This window comes from Diceros bicornis, unplaced genomic scaffold, assembly GCF_020826845.1.
Source record: "Diceros bicornis minor isolate mBicDic1 unplaced genomic scaffold, mDicBic1.mat.cur scaffold_108_ctg1, whole genome shotgun sequence".
NCBI lineage: Eukaryota > Metazoa > Chordata > Mammalia > Perissodactyla > Rhinocerotidae > Diceros > Diceros bicornis.
In genome coordinates this window covers 88,504-110,529 of record NW_026691022.1, presented here as the reverse complement: position 1 = coordinate 110,529, position 22,026 = coordinate 88,504, and positions in this window count along the sequence as shown.

Here is a 22,026-nt window from a genome sequence, read left to right as displayed (position 1 = left end):
GTCCTGCTTCACCAGCACAGATGTGGGTTTCTTGTCAGCCGCAGTGGCTGGGAAAGATCCAGTCGCCCTGCTGGGCTCGAAGCCCGAGCCGGGTCCCACGGGCAGAGAACGGCCTCCCACTCAGCTGTCCGCGGTGTGCTGCAGGCTGCCCCAGCCCAGCTGGCCTCACCTGGGCACTGCCATCTGCAGACAGCGTATGTGTCCTTTGTGTCGAGGTCACTGCACACACCTGCAGAGAAGACATAGATCAGAAAGCCTGAAGCTCTCTCCTGCACTTCCCTGAGTGTTCTCATCCCTCTCTGATCTTCCAGCATGTTCTTTAAGGTTCTTCTTTGTCTTTCTTATTTTTCCCAGTTATACCAAGTACGCTGCATCAGAGGAGAGCAGCAGAGAACGTGATTTCTACTCCTTGATCTGGCAATACTTGACTATGCCTCTGTGAAGCACTAGTTACTTTAAATCTGTAATTAACTTGTCAAATATCTTTTCTCCAAGAATCTCGCACAGGTTTTATAAGGATGGATGTGTAAGAGTTTGCAGTATAATTTAAAAGGAAGGCCACAAATCACTTTTTCTGTTTTCTCCAATTTCATTTCCTGTCTTCTCCTGTCCATCTATTTGGATATCCTTGGTTGATCCAGGGCCTTCTGGACCCCCCTCTCACCCCTCCCTCACTTGGCTAGCTGAAATGTGCTTGCTGACCTGTGATTCCTCCAGGGTCTGGAAATCTTGGCAGTTTCTGCAAAGTTAAGACAAGCTGCGTGTAAGGCAGCAGCAAACAGTCCCCAACACTGTAGGTCTTGGGTTAGAGCGGGCATGTTGGAAGCCTCAGAACTAGACAGAGCGGCTAAGGAAATGCAGGCACCCAGCTCCAGCAGGGAAGATTCAGGATCCTGGGATCTGCGTATCATGCAGAACTCCCACAGGACCCCAGGGAGAGGAGATGGGATGAAAAATTCTGCAAGTGGCACCTTCGACGTCAGTCTCTGCCCACAGTGAGTGATGGCTAGGCCCGCACTCCGTGATGCAGACACCTGGTTTTTAGGTGCCAGAATTAATACGTCAAGGAAAGAATAATGTAAACTTGGGAAATAAATATTTTTGGTCGCATACTCCTCATTATCCCCTTGTCCCTCCTAAGATGACCTTGGTTTTGTTACAGTATCTACTCCCCCCAATCCCACCCATCTCAGAGGAAGCTGGTTATTTAGGGATCCCATTCCCTTCTCAGACCTTGGTTTTGTTACAGTATCTACTCCCCCCAATCCCACCCATCTCAGAGGAAGCTGGTTATTTAGGGATCCCATTCCCTTCTCAGTGGCTGATGATGAGGAGGTGTTATGGGCTAAAGTGTGTCTCCCAAAATTCGTAGGTTGGCGTCTGAACTCCCAGTCTCTCAGAATGGGACTGTATTTGAAGATGGGGCCTTACAGAGATAACTAAGGTAAAATGAGGTCATTAGAGTGCACCCTAATCCCATAGGACTGGTGTCCCCACAAGAAGAGGAGATGAGGACACAGACGTGCACAGAGGGATGACATGTGAGGGCACAGGGAAAAGACAGCCGTCTACACAGCTGGAGAGAGGCCTCAGGAGAAGAGGAGATGAGGACACAGACAAGCACAGAGGGACGACATGTGAGGGCACAGGGAGAAGACAGCCGTCTACACACCAGGAGAGAGGCCTCAGGAGAACACCGACACCTGGATCCCGGACTCCCAGCCTCCGGACTGTGAGAGAATAAACGCTGGTTGTTCAGACTCGTGGTCTGTGGAGCTTTGTTACAGCAGCCCAGCCAACTAGTTGAGTGGCCATGGGACACGTGCTCTCTCTCCCCCTCTCGTGTGTGTAACAGACAAGGGCACAGGTGCCCCAGGTGCTGCTGGCAGCACCTCCAACAGGAGAAGAACCAGAGCGAGAACGACGCTGCCTGCTTGTCCCACGAGTTGGGAATTTCTTTCTGATTTAAGCATGTTTGGGTCATTGTTTCTGTTACCTTCAGCTGAAAACATCTTGTTAGTACTACTGCCATTAATAACACCATCACCACCACTACTACTACTATTACTACTAATACCACCACCACTGCTACCATTACCATTACTACTGCTGCTGTTACCACCACCACCACTAACACTGCTGCTGCTGCTACTACTGTTACCACTACCACTACTACTACTGTTACTACTACCACCACCACTACTACCGTTATCATTACTAACTGCTGCCGTTACTACCACCACCACTAACGCTGCTCCTGTTGCTACTACTACTATTACCATTGCCATTACTACTACTATTACTACTACCACCACCACTACTGCTGTTATCATTACTACTGCTGCCTTTACGACCACCACCACTAACACTGCTGCTGCTGCTACTACTACTATTACCATTGCCATTACTACTACTATTACTACTACCACTACCACCACTGCTGTTATCATTACTACTGCTGCCATTACTACCACCACCACTAACACTGCTGCTGCTGCTACTGCTTCTGTTACCACTACCACTACTACTATTACTACTACCACCTCCACTACTACCATAATCATTACTACTGCTGCCGTTACCATCACCACCACTAACACTGCTGTTGCTGCTACTACTACTGTTACCACTGCCACTACTACTACTATTACTACTACCACCACCACTACTACCCTTATCATTACTAACTGCTGCCATTACCACCACCACCACTAACACTGCTGCTGCTGCTACTGCTTCTGTTACCACTACCACTACTACTACTGTTACTACTACCACCACCACTACTACCGTTATCATTACTAACTGCTGCCGTTACCATCACCACCACTAACACTGCTGCTGCTGCTACTACTACTATTACCATTGCCATTACTACTACTATTACTACTACCACCACCACTACTGCTGTTATCATTACTACTGCTGCCTTTACGACCACCACCACTAACACTGCTGCTGCTGCTACTGCTTCTGTTACCACTACCACTAATACTATTACTACTACCACCTCCACTACTACCATAATCATTACTACTGCTGCCGTTACCATCACCACCACTAACACTGCTGTTGCTGCTACTACTACTGTTACCACTGCCACTACTACTACTATTACTACTACCACCACCACTACTACCGTTATCATTACTAACTGCTGCCATTACCACCACCACCACTAACACTGCTGCTGCTGCTACTGTTTCTGTTACCACTACCACTACTACTACTGTTACTACTACCACCACCACTACTACCGTTATCATTACTAACTGCTGCCGTTACTACCACCACCACTAACACTGCTGCTGCTGCTACTACTACTATTACCATTGCCATTACTACTACTATTACTACTACCACCACCACTACTACCATAATCATTACTACTGCTGCCTTTACTACCACCACCACTAACACTGCTGCTGCTGCTACTGCTTCTGTTACTACTACCACTACTACTATTACTACTACCACCACCACTACTATCATTATCATTACTACTGATGCCTTTACTACCACCACCACTAATACTGCTGCTGGTGCTACTACTACTGTTAACCACTACCACTACTACTACTATTACTCCTACCACCTCTACTACTACCATTACTGCTACTACTACCACTATAGCCACTATTATTATTACTGCTACTGCTATTACTACCACTACCACCACCACCTCTACTATTACTACTACCACCATCATCATCACTCCTACTACTATTATGGCTACTACTACTACTACTGGAGTCTCCCTATAAAGCACTTGCAGCATGGTGGGCACTATTCTAAGCACTCTATTAACTGATTTCACCCTCAAGTCGAGCGCAGGAGCTAGGCTTTATTATTCTCCCTTTTACAGAGGCCTGGAGGGGTTAACTAACTGGCCAGGCTGATCCAGAAGAGCTGGGCTGGGCAGCCAGGAAGCTGTGGCCCTGTGTCCCTGCTGACAGCCACATCACGGGGCCACCTCCCTGGGACAGACAGTTCCTGAGAACCAGGACATCCCACTAGTTAGGGGTCAGGGAGCGAGCACAGGGGTCACTGTATGGAAGATGGGAGACAGACGGGAGCTGGACTTTGGAGGAAGGGCAAGCATAGGGAGGAGATTATGGATGCAATGCCTGCCAGGGGCATGTCCTGGGCAAAAGGGCGTGGGAAAGGAGAACTCACATCATGGGTCCTTGTCCTGCAGAGAGCAGAGGACTAGGGAGCTATAAAAGGTGATGGGGAGAGGCGGGCAGGGCCCTTGGGTGAGGACGTGCATAGCCCAGTGAATCATCGACACACAGCTGGTGGTCACACAGAAGGGAAGAAATGGGTGAGAGCACCCTGGTCGCTGAGATTTCCTGATAGATAGGTGCTGTTGTGAGCATTTTCCTGATCTTGAAAATGAACACAGTACAATTGAGTTGAGGACCGACCTGGAGCTCCTCTCTCTGAGCATAAACCATGTTTTCCCTGCTGCATAAGGAAAGGCATGATGACATTTAACTGCACTACTGAAAACACTTTAAGAGATACTTATCTTGTTTAAATAATTTAAAATCACTGGTCCGCATCAAGGAAAACAGACTCAAAACAAACTCTTTTCTCCTCCCCGCCCTGTGGGATCAGCCAGCAAACTGCCAGTGTTGTTACATTTAAGGCCAGAATGCTCCAGTGAAGTGTTGAGCTGTCTTTGTTCTTTGTTTTCATAGTATTTTCAATGTTGGAGGCTGTTAGCAAAAAGCTCCGCGACACCTCCCTGTTTGCCCTTGCCCTGGGACACCGAGGGCACTGGGTCTGGGAGCTGCCAGGCATGCAGGGACGCTGTGGTGGTTCTTTGCTGTCCCTGGAGGGCAGGATGGCTCCCGGGCCTCCAGCCACCCAAGACCAGACTAATTGCATTTAACCAGGATATTGCTGCTCTTACAAAGTGCCTTGGCCATGATTTTGTAAAATGGGCTGATGGCTCTGTCCCAGTTCCGTGTTATGCTGACACTCGGAAAGGCTGGATCTTCCATAGGTCACCCCAGAGGCTCTCTTTCGTGATGTTATTGCTTAGCACTTGAAAATTAACTTTTCTAAGGCCATTTAGTATGGTTATTTATGGGGAAGAATAAACATTGCATTTAAAAATAAATTTCAGAAAACTATAAAGTATGGCATATTTAATGGGGATGGGGCAATATGATACGATCACGCGGCTTCGTAAAACTTTAAATAAAATTAGCATGCATAACTTTTAGTACACCCACGTCAAAGTGTCTTAAAATTGCCAGGAGTAAACAAATACAACCTCAGCCCCTTTTAAAGCTGCACTAATGTTTGGATTCTTATCTCAGTTTATCAAATGCTTTTTATGAGCCTGGATTGATCTCAGGGATGATATGTCTTCAGAAAACAACATTCTTGTTTGATGTTTTCCATCTAGGGAAGCTAGAAGGTGAAATCTCTACCGTCTATTACTTCTGATGTTAATTAGCTGCTCTGTCTCCCTTATGGGCACTGTTTGCATGGCGTATCTTTTCCATCCTTTTACTTTCAATCTGTTTGTGTCTTTGAGTCTTAAGTGTTTAACAACCAGTGTTGTCCCATTTCATTCCTACACATGCCAAGAAAAGCAGAAGGAACCCACAGCCACTTATCAGGCTCATTGGAGCAGCAGCGCGGCAGGGCCTCCCTGCCCGCGTGTCTCTGTGTGGTCCCGCTGCTCCAGGCACCTTACATCTGCTGAGCTGCCTTGCTAGAAAGTCAACCCTGTTTCTCGTGTTACTTTAATTCTATTTCTTGTATGAATATCATCGGTGGCGATGGCTGGTGTGGCAGAAAGAGGGAGAGAAAGGACAAACAAACGTTGTGTTGCCTGGGATTCAGATAATGGGCTCTTTCCATAAATCTTCACCTGGGCTTTTTGTTTGAACAGATTTTTGAGGTCTAATTATGTTACATAAAATTCACTTCTTTTAAGTGTACAATTCGAAGATTTTTATAAATGTACACAGTTGTACAACCATTACCACGATCCAATCCCCCCAAAAGATCTCTTGTACCTACTTAGAGTCAACCCCCATTTCCACCTAAAGCCCTGGGCCACCACCAGTCTACTTTATGTCTCTATAAAATTTTCCTTTTCTGGACATTTCATATAAATAGGATACGACACACTGTCTATTACATTCAGCTCCATTAACTTAGTACAAAGCTTTTAAGGTTCAACCATGTTGCAGCATGTTGTTTATTTGTTTTTATTACTGCACAGTATTCCATTGTATGGATATATCACCAATTGTTTACGCATTCACAAGTGGATGAACATGTCAGTTGTTTCCACGTTGTGGTTATTACGGATAAAGCCACTATGAGCATTTGTGTGCAAGTTTTCTGTGGACACATGTTTTTCTGTCTTTTGAGTAGTTAGCTTGGAGTTGAACCACTGGGTCAAAAGATAACTTTATATTTAACTTTTTAAGAAACTGTTTTCCAAGATGGCTAGACCATTATACATTCCAGCTGACAATGTAGAGGGATCCCATGTCTCACCAACGTTTGTTATTGTTGATCTTTTTGGTTATAGCCGTTCTAATGAATGTGAAGTGGTATCTCAATGTAGTTTTCATTAATATTTCCTTGGTGACTAATGATTTTGAACATCTTTTCATATCCTTTTTATTCTTTGATCTCTTTTGGTAAAATGTCTATTTATATCTTTGCCCATTTTTTAATGGGATAGTCAGTGTTCTCGTTGATTTGTTCTTTATATATTTTCAATACAATCCTTTGTAAAAAATAAGATTTGCAAATGTTTTTGCCTAGTCCATGGCTTTTTATTCCGTTAGTAGTGTCTTTTGAAGGACAAAAGTTTTGTTTTTTGATGAACTCCAGTTTATCGTTCTTTTTTCTTTTATCGACTGTGCATTTGGTGTTGTATCTAAGAAATATTTGCATAACCATTTCAAATTTTTCTCCTGTTTTCTTTTAAAATTTTTATGGCTTCAGCTGTTACATTGAGTTCAATGATACGTTCTGAGATAATTTTCAGGTGTGCTCTCCGTTCATCTTTTTCATGTGTTTATCCAATTGTCCCTGCACCACTTGTTGAAAAGTTTGCCATTTCAACAATTGAATTTTGTTGGCACCTTTGCTAAAAATCAATTGACTATAAACATTAGTGTTTATTTGTGGACTGCTAATTGTGTTCCATTGCTCTATATGGAGATCCTTATCCCAGTAACTCATTCTCTTGATTTACTGAAGCATTAGAGTAAGTTTTAAAAATGGGAAGTGAAATTCCTCCAAATTTCTTCCTTTTCAAAATAGTTTTGACTATTTTGGGTCTTTGCATTTTCATGTAAAGTTTAGGATCAGCTTGTGAATTGTTACAAAAATCCTGCTGGGATTTTTACAGGTATAGAATTGAATCTATGAATCAATTTGATAATAATTTTTGTCTAAGTATATTGATTTTTCCAATCTATGAACATGGAATATATCTCTATTTAATGAGATCTCTATTAATTTCAGCAATATTTTGTAGTTTCTAGTGTAAAAGTCTTCCACTTTTGGGTAAGTTTATTTCTACGTATTTTATTCTTTTTGATACTAATGTGAATAAAATTATTTTTTGAATTTCATTTTTGGCTTGTTCATCACTAGTATATAGAAATGCAATTGTTTCCTTCTCTTCCCCCTCCCCCTTCTCCTTCTTCCTCCCCTTCCCCCTCTTCCCTCTCCCTGCTCTTCCCATTCTTCCTCTCCTCCTTCCCCTCCTCCTCCTCCTCCTTCTTCTTCATGGTCTTATTGGTCAAATATATAAATAGTAAGACTGAGTATCGCTGGTAAGATCCTCGAGAGACAGCATTCAGCTTTTCACCATTAAATATGATGTTAACTGTGGGTTTTTCATAGATATGCTATATCACATTAAGAAAGTTTCCTCCTTTTCCTAGTTTGTTGAGGATTTAAACCATGAATGGGTGTTGGATTTTGTCAAGTGTTTTTTTCTGCATCTATTGAGATGATCATGTACTTTTTGACCTTTATTAATATGGCTTATTACATTAATTGAAATTTTGATGTTAAACCAAACTTGCAGTCTTAGGCTAAATTCCACTTGGTCATGGGGTACAACTCTTTTATATGTTGCTGGAGTCATTTTCCTAGTATTTTATTGAGGATTTTTGCATTTGTATTTATGAGAGATATTGGTCTGTAGTTTTCCTTTCTTGTGCTGTTTGTGTGTGGTTTTGGTATCAGGGTAATACTAGTGTCATAGAATGAGTTGGGAAATGTTCCTTCCTCCTCTACTTTCTGGAAGAGTTTTGTGAAGCGTTGGTATTATTTCTTTTTTAGATCACTAGTGAAATTCACCAGTGAAGCCATCTGTGCCCAAGCTTTTCTTTGTGGGTGAAAACATTTTTCATCATTAATTCATTTTCTTTATTCATCACAGACATATTCAGACTTCCCAGTTTTTTAATCACTTTTGGTAATTTGCCTCTTAGGAATTTGTTCATTTTATCTAAATATCTAAATATCTAAAAACCTATTGGCATAAAGTTGTTCGTAGTCAGTCCTTACCATTCTTTTGATTTCTGTTAGGTTGGTAGTGATGTTTCCTTTTTCATTCCTGATTTTGGTAATTTTTGTCTTCTCTATTTTTTTCTTGGTTAGTCTAGCTAAAGGTTTGTCAGTTTGGTGGTTGTCTTCATAGAACCCACTTTTGGCTTCATTGATTTTTCTCTGTTGTTTTTCTGTTTTCTATTTCACTGATGTATTCTCTAATTTTTATTGTTTTACACATTTTGCTTTCCTTGGGCTTACTTTACACTTCTTTTCTAGATTCTTACGGTAAAAACTTAGATGATTTAGTTGAGATCTCTTTCCAATGTACTGGTTTCAAGCTGTAGATTTCCATCCAGGCATTGCTTGAGCTGCATTTGTAAATGTTGTAATGTTGTATTTTTGTTTTCATTGAGTTCAAATTATTTTCTAATTTTCCTTGAAATTTCTTCTTTGAAGAAATGTTTAGATGTGTATTTCCTGAATTTCTTTCTGCTGCTGTTATCTAATTTGATTCCATGCAGTTGGAGAATATACTTTACATGATTTAGTTAATTTTGTTTTTATCAAGACGTGTTTTATAAGTTAATATGTGTTCTATCCTGAAGGTGAAGAGAGACAGTGTTGGAAAAAGGTCATTATGACATTGGAATATGTCATAATCCGAATATTTAATGAATATATGTATTGGATCAACAAATACACTGTGTGCTTTGCCGGGGTCCTGTCTAACCTCTGTGTTCTTCCTGTTCCTTGTCTGTTTGTCTGAGTGTGCTGGTTTGTTTTTCCATCTGCTTGTTATTCTTTTTTACCATTAAGATGATATATGTATGTGTGGATATATATTTTCTCCAAAAGTGAAACAGTTCACTGTTAACAGTTAATTGAGAAAGGCATCCTGCGAATTTGAGACTCAAAGTGAGTGCTTAGATTCACATGTCTGGATAGTTCAATGGATGTAATACACTGTGAATGTATATACACACATCCATGAATACACATACACACACAAAAGGGAACTGCTGGAGCATTTGCTATTGGAAAAACATCAGTTAGACTGGCAGATTCTCTCTAGGAGGCCTGGTAACAGAAGAGGAAACAGTTACCAGGTAAACTCCACTCTAAACTGATCTAAGATCAGTATCCTTGAGGTCAGAATTATAGTGAGGGGCAGCCTAATATGTCGTCAGTTTCTACACTAAGTAAGTTTAACAGATGACTGTATGATGTAGCAATATTAAAGCCAATAATGCAAAATACAATATAGGGAAAAGTATGCACTATAATTCCTGAATTGAGAACGAAAATGCCCCATTAACATCAAGACTACTCCAAGCATCCTCTGAGATCTGAAAAGCATGAGTGACACAAAATGTGGTCAATAAAATATTTCAACAATATAAGCCCACGAGCAGAAATACTTGTCTGCTGTGTGAATAATAAAGTGATGGCCGGCTTCCACTTCCAGGTCTGTGGACGTTTGCTACACGGTGTTCCCGGGCGCACCAGGCACCCGGTATACCAATATATATATACCAATAACACCAATAATACACCAATTAAAAAAATTTAATTGTGGCATTCAAATTGATTTTCACACCTTTTATTTTTTTTGGTCTATTTATTCTATCAGCTTGTGACAGAAATGTGTTAATATCTGCAACTATGCTTGTATATATTCCCCTTCTCCCTTTAGTGATGTCAGTTTTTTCTTATACATATTTAATGATATTATTCAGTGCACATAAGATGATGAGTTTTGTGTCTTCCTGTTTTCCTTATGAAATGTCCCCTCTGTCTTGAGTAGAGTAATATTTTTGTCATTGTCAGTGCACTCTCACATGTGGTAGGGCTACCCCAGCCACCTTTGGAAAACGTTTCCATGGTTCCTCTTTTACAGCCATATTGTTTGGTACATTTTTTTTTTTGATACATACAATCCTTATCTTTTAATTGGCTCGTTCAGTTTTTCTTTTCTTTTTTTTTTTAATATTGGCAATTTTTTTTTTTTTTTTTGGCGAGGAAGATCAGCCCTGAGCTAACATCCATGCCAATCCTCCTCTTTTTGCTGAGGAAGACTGGCCCTGAGCTAACATCTATTGCCAATCCTCCTCCTTTTTTTTTCTCCTTTTCTCCCCAGATCCAAACCCGGGCCGCCAGTAGTGGAGCTCGAGCACTTAACCGCTAAGCCACGGGGCCGGCCCCCAGTTTTCCATGTTTACTATTGTCACTGGTATAGTTGTATTTGTCTACCATCTTACTATTTGATTCTTTCTCGTCTGTTTTTGTTTCTTTGTTCCATCTTTCTTGTTTTATTTCAGATAAATCAATTATTTTCATCAATCAATTTTTCTCTTTTATTACTTTTTAGTTAATATTCTATTATTGTTATTTTAGCAGTTACCATAGAGATTATAACATGTATCCTTGAGCAACTAATATTTAAATTATCCCTTTTAATATTTCCCTGAAAATGCAAGAAGTTTCCAACAATTAACTCCATTTACTATACTAATGTTGTAATGTAAGATTTTACTTCTACATACCTTAGAAAACTCACGCCACATTATTATAGTTATTGGTTTAGACAGTTAATATTCTTTTACATTTACACTTTCTGTCATTCTTCATTCCTTCCTGAATATCTGTGCTAACCTCTAGGATCATTTTGGGTTTTTTTCCATGTTGAAGAACTTCCTTTACTATTTCTTTCTAAAGTAGTTCAATGGCAGAACATTTATCAGCTTTTGTTTAACTTGCAATGTCTTTATTTCACCTTATGTCCTTACAGCTTTAAGGAGGTATAATTTTGTTCAAGGTATTGCACATATTTAAAATGCTATTTGATACATGTACACACCCATGACTACATCATCCCAATCAAGATGCCATAGGTGCCATCACCCAAAGGGTTCCTCCTGTCCTAGGGCCCACTCCTCCAGCATCCCTGTTCTAGGCAATCATTGATCAGATTTCGGTTGCTGTAAAATTTTTTGCACTTTCTAGACTTTCCTGTACATGGAGTATTAAAGTGTATACTCTTTCCTACTTTGGCTTCCTTTACTCCACATAACTTCACATTCATCCATCCAACGCACGTGTCAGTAGCTTGTCCCTTTACATGGCTGGGTAGGATTCCGTTTCATGAGCACAGCACAGTTTGTTTGTTCATCACCTGTTGATGAGCATTTAGAGAATTTCCAAGTTTTGGCTATTACAAATAAAAGGTGATTTGAGTATTTGTACCCCAAAATTTGTGTTCAAATATATTAATTCTAGGAGTAGAATGAGTGAGCCCTATGGTAGATGTATGTTTAATATTTTATGAATTTGCCAAACTGTTTTCCAAAATGGTTTTACATTCCCACCAGGAATGTATGAGTTCAAGTTACTATCTATCCTTGCAACACTGGATATGTCAGCCATTTAAACATTAGGCATTCAAACAGACAAGTAGTGGTATCTCTTTGTGTTCTTAATCTGCTTTTTTTCTAATAACGAATGCTGCTGAGGATCATTCTACTTGCTCATTTGCCAGTTCTGCATCTTTTTGTTGTTACTGAAGTGTCCCTTAAAATCTTTGCCTGTATTTGCACTGGATTATTTGTTTTCTTACCTTTGCATTGTAAGTTACTTATGTATTCAGAACAAAACCCCTTTGTCAAATATTTGTTTTGCAAATATTTTCTCTTAGTCTGTGATATAATTATTAATGATGTCTTTTGAAGGGTAAAAGTTCATAATTTTGATTGTTTCATCTGTAATTTGTGTTTGTTTATGTCTGCTTTGGGAAAATTTTGCCAAACAGAAGCTCATTAATCTTTTCTCCTATGGTTTTTCTATAAACACTATTAGCCAACTTGACATTACTGATATTTATAGACGACCTCACCCAACAGCAACAAAATCCATTTTTCTCAGCTTGAAATATTCACTGAGAGAGATGATATTCTGGGCCATAAAGCTAACCCTAAAAATGGTGAAATAATAGAAAATATACAAAATATCTTCTCAGAGCTTAACAAAGTTAACTGGAAATAAAAAACAAAAACATATTTGGAAAATCCCTGAGTATATGGAAACTAAACAACACACTGCTAAATAACTCATGAGTCAAAAAAGAAGTCCCCCACTAAGTTGAGAATAATTTAGGGTAAATGAAAGCACAACATGTGAAAATTCACAGAATGTACCTAAAGCAGAGCTTAGAGAGAAACTTAAGAGTATTAAATGCTTGTGTTAGAAAATAAGAAACATCTAAAATCAGTAATATTATAAACATCTCTGTGCCCATAAATTAAACTACTTATATGAAAATTAAACATATTTCTATGTACAATGATGAACATTTAGAATTTGAATTTTAAAAGTACCACTTACAATATCACCAAAACAAATGGAATACTTAGATATAAATATAACAAAATAAGTGAAGCATCTGTATGCCAAAAATTACAAAACATTGATGAAAGAAAGAAAAAGAATCTAATTAAATGGAGAAAAATGCTATTTCATGGACTGGGAGACTCAGTACTTTAAGATGCTTATCCTCCCAATTCCCCCCAATTTGATCAGTGTAATTGCAATCAAATTCCAGCAAGTCTGTTCTTTAGATAACAAACTGAATCTAAAATTCACATAGAAAGACAGAGAAACTATAATAACCACAATAATTCTGGAAAACAAGCAAAGGAACAAAGTTGTAGGACTCCCTCGACCCAATTTCAAGACTTACTGTGTAGGTACAGTAATCAATACAGAGTGATATTGGTGCTGTGATAGGAAAATAGATCTATGGTACAAGAGAGAGTCCAGAAATAGACTCATGCATATACTGACAAGCAACTTTTGGCAGAGGTGCACAGGCACTTCAGTTGAATAAGACAGTCTTTTCAATTAATGGTGTTGGAATTCTTGGATATTCACATGCAAAAGTAAAAAGAACATCGATCCATACCTTGCCCCATATACAAACATTAATTCATAATGAATTATAAACCTAAATGTAAAGTGCAAAATTGTAAAACTTATAGAAGAAAACATCAAAGAAAATCTACGTGACCTTAATTTGGATGATGGGTTTATAGATACAATACCAAAAGTATGACCCACAAAATAAATATTTTTCTAAATTTGACTTCATTAAAGTTAAAACAAACTTTTACTTTGCAAAAGATTCTGTAAACATAATGAAAAGACAAGCAACAGACTTGGAGAAACTATTTGCAAATTACATATTTAGTAAGGGACTTGGATCCAGAACATACACACATACACACACACTCTCAACAATACATATTGCCAAAATTAATTTGTTTTTTTTTAAAGTGACAATACCAAATGTATGGATATAGTGCCACAAGAACTCTCATTCTTTGCTGTCAGGAATGCAAGAATAGTAAGACCACCTTGGATGACAATTGGGCTGTTTCTTATAATGATAAACATACACTTACCATATGGCCCAGAAATCCCTCTCTTAGATTTTTACCTAAATGAATGGAAAATGTATGTTCCTACAAAAAGCTATTTGTAAATGTTTTTATCAAATTTATTTGTAACACCTCAAATTGGCAACAGCCCAGTTGTCCTTCAACAGAGAATGGATAAACAAACCGTGGTCTCTTTACACAGTGGAACACAACTCACAGTAAAAAGAAGCGAGCAATTAACTCTCAAGGAACATGGATGAATTGAACTTGTTTTGGTTAAGTGAAAAAGCCAGACCCCAAAGGCTACATATTATATTTTTCCATTTTTATGACATCCTGAAAAAGGCAAAAATACAGGGATGGAAAAGCCATCACTGGTTTCCCAGGGTTTGGGAAGGGCTTGATTACAAACAAGCCACACAGGGAGATGCTTAGAGGGATGGAATTGGTCCGTATGGTACTGGATGATGGATCTTTGACTCTACGTATTTGTCAAATGCTATTGAAATGCCACAAGCCATAGAAAACCCAGAGTAAAATTTACTGCATTCAAAGTAAAAAAAAAAAATCAATCAGGATTTGAGGGTATGCCAAATGCCAAGACAAAATGCGGGTTGTGACAAATGAATCTAATTGTATCACAAACGATAACACAACTCAAAAATTTGGCTCCAGAGTCGGAAGAATCCGGTAGTAAATTCCACGAGGACAGCTTGAGGGGCAGTTAGGTCAGCCACTTGGTGGTGCCAGAGGATCTCACATGAAACGTTGCAAAAATTTTTACATGAAATTACCTATTACAGCAAAGATAGACTGGCCACTCTAATCATCAATATGGGTGAGGAAATTTTACTAAAATTGCAGAACATAATGCTGGAGCATGTCTTCTCATAAACCGTATGTTACTAGTGTAACTGAGAAAGTGGGAAATGCACCGGATCCTGAGGCTCAGGGTTCTTTCTTGGCTTTCACACAATTAAGCCATATAAGTTTCTACTATGTACTGGTCATTGTTTGATTTTCCTCAGAACTGATTGGAACTTTTACTTGTCAGAGATCTATGGCTTGGACAGTAGGAAAACATGATATATAAATAAATGTTATTAAGTTGGTTCCCAATGTAGAGAACAAATCTGTCTCCACATTGTTGCCAGCATTGTCATTAAAGAGCTCTTAATAAAACCTGTCACTTACTAGGACACCTCATCACCCTCCTTGGATAGAGATATCCAGTGGCGCTGTAGAGTTCAAACCATCCAAAATACCTGGAAATCTTAGGTTTCCTCGATGAAAACTGTTCGCACTCATGACTGTGAGTCCACACCCTCTGGCGTGAGAAACTCTCCCCAGGTGAAAGTGTCCGAGCTTTCACTGCTACGTAAGGTGCTATCCCCACAATTTTCAACTTCACCTCACTTCACACAGACAGAGTAAATTACTTTGCAAGGTTCGTACATTAGCCTCAGTCTCATAGCCAGTGAGTACAAGCTGCCTTTTCTCCATATGCTCCAACGAAGCTTCTACTAGACCTAGAACCTGAAGATTTTGTCTTTTTGAAGGGATGAGAAGAAAAGAACAGGCCTTGGAACCATGTTGGAAGGGTTATTGCTTATGACCTCTAGCAGAGCAATTAAACTCCAGAGTAGAGACCTCTGGAGTTATGTCTCCCAGGCGAAAGGCCACAAGATTTTATCCTGAATCGCCTGGACCACCTTCCCATCAGGAAATTTTACAGCAAATGTTGCCGGGGATGTGCCAGAGCCGATGATTTTTGGGAGAAGACAACTTATCCCAAGAACTTCAGATGAAGAATAAAATTGTAAGAATTGGGTAGTTTCAAACCAAGACCCATTGACTATTTTCCAGATGGCCGGATCTGCATGGTTTTAGTCTCTATTTTTCTGGGAATTTTCCCTACCTTTTGCTTGTGTAAGGTTCTGTGTGTTAACAGACACTTATTCCCTCTCAACTACGATGCTTATAATGTTCCTGTCTGTAATATGCCTTTTCATCCCTAGTCCTTCTTGTTATAAGTTTAATTTCTGGTTTTAATATTCTCATAATTTACCTGATTCACACAATCAAAACAACTCTGAGATTTGTTCTTACTTCCTCTGGGTGTCATACAGACTCTCTTGGTAACAGTGCCTTCTAACACACCGTTTGGTTTTCCCAGTAATTGTGCTCAATCAAGGGACATTTTAGATGTGACTTTAATGGTTGTTTCAAGAAATTCTTGTAAACCAATTCACCAAGGGAAACAATTTGCTCATCTGAGCAAAAGTCTCTCCATCAGGACAATATATTCCTAATCTGGGCAAAAAGTTCATTTGTCAGACAGCAGTGTTCATATGAAGACGCAGCCAAAACTCTTGTTTCGTTGTGCCACCTGTCCTAAATGATCAATTACCAACTACCCAATCCCAATCAATTTTCACCTTGAAAACATCACTTAAACCTGCACTTTCTTTCTGTTCTGACACAGTCAGCTAAGACTCTACCAAGTGATATTCCATCTTTTTTTCCTGCAATAAATCTAATAAACTTAACTTTGCTTGATCAACAAACTTTGGTCTTGCATGGAGTTGATAAACACTTAATCCTCGCAAAAACATTAATTCAGGCGATTTTAATGGCATGCATTGGATCTCCCTATATTTGTCTTTTTTCCGTTATTATCTTGGCTCTTCCAGGATCCCACCTTTATAGAGGATGAGCGATGCGAAGTCCTGAGTACTCTAACCATCCCTGGGGAGACTTTAAGGCCTGAAGAGTCTCAAGAAGCTACAATATACATTTTTTGTTGTTTTCTTTTATTGTTAATTAGTTCTTATAGCATACATGTGTGTACATGTCTCATACATTCGTTGTGTGTTGTATGCAAAAACAGTATTTTTCTTTTTTCTGTCTTTCTGAAAAGTCTTCCCAGGAAGAAATATGTGTTGGTTGTGTGAGTGTGTGTGCATTGGCACATATGTGTGATGGGGGAGTGGTGGTGGTATTATCTTTATTTTGCTAGTGAAGGTTGTATAATTTGCTCAAGGTCACACAATAAGTTTAAGAACAAGAATTCATAGCTTTTGAAACATTTGGTAAAAATGGAAAAAACTTCAGAAAATTAACTCAAACTCATCTAAAACTCAAATCTCCATGGAAATGTATTAAATAGATTTTACTCATTAGATTTCATTCAAGAAATTCCAGTAGATCCCAAAATACTAAAATTATAAGGGCTAATCTGTTTTTTTGTCACTGAATATTTTAATGATATTATTGAGATATAACGCATACACCATACAAGTCAATACTTTTTAGTTCTTCTCAGTGTTGTGCAACCATAACCACAATATAATTTTGGAACATTTTTATTCTAAAAGAAACATTAGTAATCACTCTCTAATCCACTCCACATCCCTCCCCCCTGCCCTAGGCAGCCACTAATCTACTTTGTGTCTCTGTGGATTTGTCTGTTCTGGACATTTCACATACAGGTAATCTCACAATGTATGGTCTTTTTTTTGTATCTGGCTTCTCTCACTTATTGTAATGCTCTCAAGGTTCACCCTTGTAGTGTGTATCAGTACCTCATTTCTATTGATTGGACTGATTTTTTTTTTTAATCTTTCAAAACTCTGCATTTTCCCTAAGCATGTCTCTAACTGAATTCATGAAACCTTTGAAATACTGTATAAGAAAAGTTTTGAGTTACTATTATCAGAAAGAGTAACACACAAGATTTGAAAAGAATCCATAAAGAAATCTCTTTGAAAAGCTCAACTGTTGGAAGTTAAAATGCCTTGCCTTAAAAGGAGAAATAAAATTAGGATGAAGAAACACTACTTTATATTACATTTCATGATGAGAAAAATAGAAGATGTTTATTAGGAAAATCAACTTCTGATCATGCATAATAGGGCATAAACTCTGGCCACAGAGCATTTTGAAGAGGTTACATGATAATATTCATTAAGTACCTATATGGGAACCAAATTTTATTTTAGGAAACAAATTAAAATATTCAAATCCATGCACGGCATGAGAATTACATCCTTATGGGGAAGGAAACAAACTTTCCAGAAAAGGACTGAGAGAAAAAGAAGAGAAAGTCAGAAGGAAGGAACTAAGTTGAGGCTGTGAGTTTTCTGGTTCTTCCTCCCGACCCTGCAATTCCAGTCTTTTCCTTGCCCTCTGAACAAATTAGAATGTATCAAATTCCCCTCCAAATGGGTTAATGCGTTTTCCACACCTCTTTCACTCAGTCTGGATATAGAAACAAAGCAGAGTGGAGAAAGTTCTGACACACACGGCAACGTGTTGGTTTAATCTTCGGATTCACTCTTGAATCTTGGACAAGTCACTGTAGTTCTCTGACCTTCCGAGTCCTCATTTATGAAATACAGCAAAAATTTAGAACTTCCCGGCTTGCGATAATGATGAATTCATATGGTAAATTCCTAGTCTGGGGCCTGGCTCGCTGTAGATCCACCATACGTGCCACTTGAAGTAGATCCCAGGGGCTCTTCTCTTTGAGACAAGGACGGTTTAAGAAGAGGAGATTTTTAAATAACTTACCTGCAATTTCTACAAGAAATTTTAAGCACATATGGTTTCCATCTCATTTAGATGAACCATAAATCATAATTCAATCTCTCTCACTGGCATAGGGATGCTGCGGAAGCAGACTCCAGCCCTCTCTTGTAGCTTTTAATGGACTACTCTCCTTTGCCTCTTCACCTCCCTAAAACCAACTGTTTTAAGGCTTTTAAAAGCCCATAATTTAGGCAATTTCCTCACTCCCAGTTGTTGCAATGTGACGCTTTGGGGCATGTAGCTGAGAAGTCATTTTGAAAAAGAAGAATGGATGCTTTTCTTAATAAAAGCAGTGCTGTTCCTCAAAGGAGGGGCCTCCCCTGGAGCTCAGCGGACACCGCAGAGAAGGGGCCTCTCTCTTTACACCCATGTGGCTTTATGGAGAGGCTCCAGCTCTTGGGTTTGTCGGTGTTTGACAGGTAATGTCCCACTCTCAGTCTTTAGATGGAGTTCTGGTCATCATGCTGAAGGCCACAGTCCTGGATACAAATGGGTTTGAATTCACTATCCACACGTGAGTGTCCTTCCCCCGTGTCCTCACCAACACTTAGCACGGGCAGTCTTTTTAATGTGAGCTGTCTCATAGACACGTAGCAGCACCTCACTGTTGTTATAATGTACAATTCCTTAATGGCTAATGACATGGAGCATCTTTCATGTGTTTATTTTCCATCTATATATTTTCTTTGGTGACATGACTGTTAAAATCTTCTGCCTATTTTTGATTGGTAGTTAGTTTTCTTATTATTGTGTTTTGGGAGTCCTTATATATTTAAAGTATAAGACTTTTCTCAGATATGTGATTTGCAAATGTTTTCTCCCGGTTCGTGGCTTCCATGTTCAATGTCTCAATATTAGAGTCTTTTGACAGACATATATTCTTCTTCTTGATTTTGTCCAATTTATCCATTTCATTTCTTTTATGCATCAAGCTTTTGCTGTCAAATTTTAAATATCTTTGCCTAACTCAAGGTCACAAAGATTTTCTCCAATGATTTTTACTAGATTTTTATAGCTTTGCATTTCACATTGTCTATAATCTATTTTGAGTTTTCTTTTTTTTACATTGTGTGAGATATAGATTAAATTTAATTTTTGCATAGGATATCCCATTTTTCTGGCACCATTTGTTGACAGGCTATTTTTTTCCTCCCCTGAATTATCTTTGCATCTTTCTTAAAATCAATAGACCACAGATATGTGAGTCCATTTCTGGACTGCCTATTCTGTTTGTATAACCCTGTGTCAGCATCACACTGTTCTGTTTACTGTGTCTTATTGTAAGCTTTGAAATTAAGTAGTGTGAATCTTGCAATTTTGTTGTCCTTTAAAGTTGTTTGGGTAATTTATGTACTTTGTATTTCCAAATAAAGTTTAAAATAAAGTTTTCAGTTCTTACAAAAAAAAAGCCTCCTGGGATTTTGATTGAAATTTCATTGACTCCATAGATTAATTTGGGAAGAATTCAACAACATTGAGTCTTCAGCACCATGACCATAGTGTGACTTTCCATTTAATAATTCTTCTTTAATTTCTCTCAGCAATGTTTTATAATTTTAAATGTACAAGTCTTGCACATCTGTTCACAGATTTATCCCTAAGTGTTTTGCACTGATGATGCTATTATAAATTTTACCATATGTTCACTTCCAATTTCTGATTGTCAATTGCTAGCATTTGGGTTATACCTGATTTTTTATATATTTATCTTGTATCCTTCAACCTTTTTATACTCACTTACTTATTCTAATAACATTTCTGTGTTTTCATAGGATTTTCTACATAGGTAATCATCTTGTTTTCAAATAAAGTCAATTTTACTTTTTCATTTTCAGTCTGGATGACATGCATTTCTTTTCTTACCTTAATGTACTAGCTAGAACTTTCAGTGCAATGTTGAATAGAAGTGATGAGAGTGGAGGTCCTTGCCATTTTTCTGAGCCTGGGGAAAGTGTTCAGTCTTTCATCTTTAGGAATTATGTCAGCTGTATGTTTTATGTAGATGTTCTTTATCAAGTTGAGAACGTTCTCTTCTATACCTCGTTTGTTGACAGCGTTTATTAGAATGAATGTTAGATATTTTCAAATGCTTTCTCTGCATCTATTGAGATAATCATATGTATATATATATATTTTTATTACTAAGGTGATTTGCATTAATTGATGTTAAAATAACTTTGTATTCCTGGGCTAAACCTCACTTTATTATGATTACATTACTCTTTTTATGTATTTTTAAATTGTATTCAGATCTTTTGCATTATTTAGATGAAGAGTGTTGGTCTGCAAGTTCTTTTCTTGTACTGGTTTTGGTATCAGAGCAATCTTGGCCCTGTAGAATGAACTGGGGTGTATTGGCACCTCTTAAGTTTCTGGAAGAATCTGTGTAAAATTGGTATTGTTCCCTAAATGTTTGGTAGAATTCACCAGTGAAACCATCTGGGCCTGAAATTTTCTTTGTAGGAAGAATTTTAGTACAAATTTATTTTCTTTACTAGGTTATCTATTTCTTCCTGAGTGAGCTTTGGTAGTAGGACTCTTTCAGGGGTTTATTTTTTTAATTTCATTGAATTGCTGAGTGTATTGGCATAAAATTGGCTATAATAGTCTCTCATTATATATTTAATATCTGTGGGATCTGTAGTGCTTGCTCCTCTGTCACTCCCAATATTGGTAGGTTGTCTTCTCTCTCTTTTTTTTTCCTGATCAGCCTAGGAGGAGGCTTATCAATTTTATTGAACTTCTCAATGCATCAGCTTTTTGTTTCACTCATCTTTCTCTCTTTTTTCTGTTTTTCAGAATTTCACTGATTTCCACTCCGATCAATGGCATTTGCCTTGCTTCAGCTTACTTTCGTTTCATTTGCTCTTTGGTTTCTAGATTCCTAACCTGGAAGCTGAGGTCATTGATGGAGAGCTTTCTTTTATTCTAGTGTGGGCACTTACTGCTGTAACTGCCCCATCTGTCCATCACTGCATCTGGCTGGTTTGGACATGTCCTGCTGTTATTCTGTTACAAGCATCCCTTATTTCTTGCTTGATTCATTCTTTGACACATGGGTTATTTAGAAATATTAACTCCTTTTCAAATATTTGGGAATTTTTAACATACCTTTCTACTATGAATTTTCTGCTATTAATAACTCAGTTAATATATATTTTTTTCCCTCAGAGAGCAAATTTGTATGATTTGAATATTCTCAAACATATTGAGACTTATCTTTTGCCCAGAACATGGTCTATCTTGGTAAATGTTCCTTGTGCAAGTGGAAAGATGCCGCATTGTGCTGTTTTAGTGTGGAGTGTTTTCATTAGGCTAAGTGGGTTGATAATGTTGAGCAGGTCTTCTCTATCAGTGTTGATTTTCTGTCTATTGTTGTATCAATTAGAGATTGGTACATACATACTTCTATGTACTTCTTCACACACTGAAATCTCTGAGTCCACATGGATACTTA